Genomic DNA, 2586 nt, shown 5'->3' with positions numbered 1-2586 from the left:
AGGAACCATGCTTCGTCGCCCCAATGACGCATTGTTAAATGCGGTACATAATGGGAACAGTCTAGCATATGGTGATAGACAGAAAGTTGCCTTCTAAGATTAGATGGCCACTTTTCCTGAATAAATATGATACTGACTCAGAATGCGAAAAGGCAGTCTGGGAAGTAGGAAGAGATGAGGAGGAACAACAGGAATAGGACTACTTGGACTGGGACAAATCAAAATCTGCGAAAACATTCTCAGACAAAAAACTTGCTAATAAGAGTCAACTAAAAATAAAAAGGAAGAAAACTATTGTAAAAGGAGGTAGTCCCTCTAAAAAATAAAAGCAGAAAACAGAGCCCGAGAAACTGGTAAAGAAGTCTTTTAGGACTACAAAGTTTACACATACAAACTTCAAAAAGGCCCATGAAGGAATTTCTCAGTCAATGATTAATGAAAGAAAGCTAGAAGGCAGTTGCACTCGTTGCAGAAAGAAAAAGTGTGAGTACAAAATCTACTGAAGACAAATTCAACTATCTAAGACAAGGGCAGATGACCACCTATTCAAGACATCAAGGTCCAAAATGGTGGCGGTAGTTCACCATCCCAGTAAGATTTCTACCTGTCAAGTTACAAGAGGCAACAAACTCTTGGAACTAGACGAAGACGAAGAAATAACTTAAGTTATTTTATTGGTACCGACAATGACAGTGTTTGGGTAGTTTAGAAGAGATGTACTCTCTATGAATTGAAATTAATAGCAAAACAGGACGTCGAAGCGAAGGAATCAACCTTATAATTATGACCTGAATAGGAGTACTAGTGTCCTTCTTGCTGTAAGGTCAAGGGGATCAATAAAGAGCAATATACACATTGGTGGCGTCTCTATACTCCCAAAGAGAGTATTGCAAGCTAGTCTCTAATGACCTGGTGCATGTCCACTGAGGTAGTTGGGCACATGACTTGGAAGTTCAAAGATCTCTGTCAGGGACTCAAGCATGGACAGGAAACAGACAGCACCAAAGGTACTGAACAGGGAGTAACAGTAGGGCTAAGATAAAGAATCAAGAGGAAAAATGAAGCATATCTTCAATCTATATGGTGAATAGGTACAAGATCTCTAGACCTTACCTTTAGTTACTGCTTCTCAGGTGCTGTGTGGGTATCGAACAGAACTCGATAAAGTGAGTACGCTGTCTATAGTTACATAAGAGTAGAGAATAAGCCCACGAAGATTATCAAAGAGACAGCTGACCAGCTCTACACACTCAGCTTTGGTTTCCATGGTGTCTGGATGATGGCAGAGACCTCCTAGATTGCTTCTACAGGTAGTAAAAGTGTAAGGTATGGGAACCCCTTAGCAGGATGTAAAGACTGCTAGTAGTAGGCTGTCCGATATACTAAAAGGAAACAAGTTTGTCTAAAGAGACCTAAGTGGTTAAAACTGCGCAGGTATAATAATAAACATTCTAGTCATTATCATACCTTAAACATGTTGAAACAACAGAACGACAATTTGATACCTTACACAAAGAAATATGCTTTCAGCGCACCAAAACCTACAAGATATGACTCTCCTGAGGGACATGCTTATATTCACATTATAAACCCAAATTGTCAGTGCTACAAATTATGAGTACTGTTAGATTCAGGATCCAAGGTGTTCCTAATCAACAAAGAACTCATAAAAGAACTAAAAATTCTATTCACAGAGAGACTGAATCTGGTCAATATTAAATGCTTTGATGGAGTATCAGCTCCCTTTAGAGGAAATTTTTACACACGTCCTATTTGCCTTCAAATAGAATGAAACAAATACTTGTCTGAAGTTCCATGCGAAATTGCAGCAGCAGGTAAATATGGGATAACAATTCCCAATGGGTGGTTGAATTCGGAACATCCCTTATCAAATATTAGAGAACCTGCAAAGTGGTAATTCAAAGATCCCTAGTGTAAAACCTGCATGGAAGAAGAAGACAAAGGAATTGTGGATATATTTGAGAACAGTATGACAGTTGCTTGGGATAAAAATATGATCAAAATAGCAAAAATTGGAGTCATAGAAGATCCTAATCAGATCAACCTTGATTCTCTCCTAAGGCACTACTGGAAGTTTAAGAACCTATTTCTTCCACAAACTGCGGTAAAATTAGTATCATACCTAGTAGAACCTTTAATCATGAAATCAAATTAGTCAAAGTAGCAAAACCCTTTTCAAGATCCATTTATCCTCTGTCTGATATACAACTTGAGTTGCTATGGGAATACCTTGATGATATTCTATGACAAGGAAAGAGCATGGGAAGTCAATCACCTTTTGTATCTTAATACTCTTTATACCAAAAGCAGATAGAAGACTATGACTGGTAGTAGACTACCAAAATCTAAATAAGATAACTATCTTAAACAAGTATCTACTACTAGTGATATTGGAGTTATGTGATCATGTAGCAGGAGCTAGCATCTTTTCCAAAATTGATTTAAAAGATGGTTACAAGCTCATTCGAATTAAGAAAGGGGATGAATGGAAAATGGCCTTCTGATTATGTTATGGACATTACGAATATAAAGTCACACCTTTTGCATTAGCCAATGCTCCAGCTA

The sequence above is a fragment of the Tuber melanosporum genome (genome assembly GCF_000151645.1).
Source record: "Tuber melanosporum whole genome shotgun sequence assembly, scaffold_25, strain Mel28".
NCBI lineage: Eukaryota > Fungi > Ascomycota > Pezizomycetes > Pezizales > Tuberaceae > Tuber > Tuber melanosporum.
Note: the sequence above shows the minus strand (reverse complement) of the source record.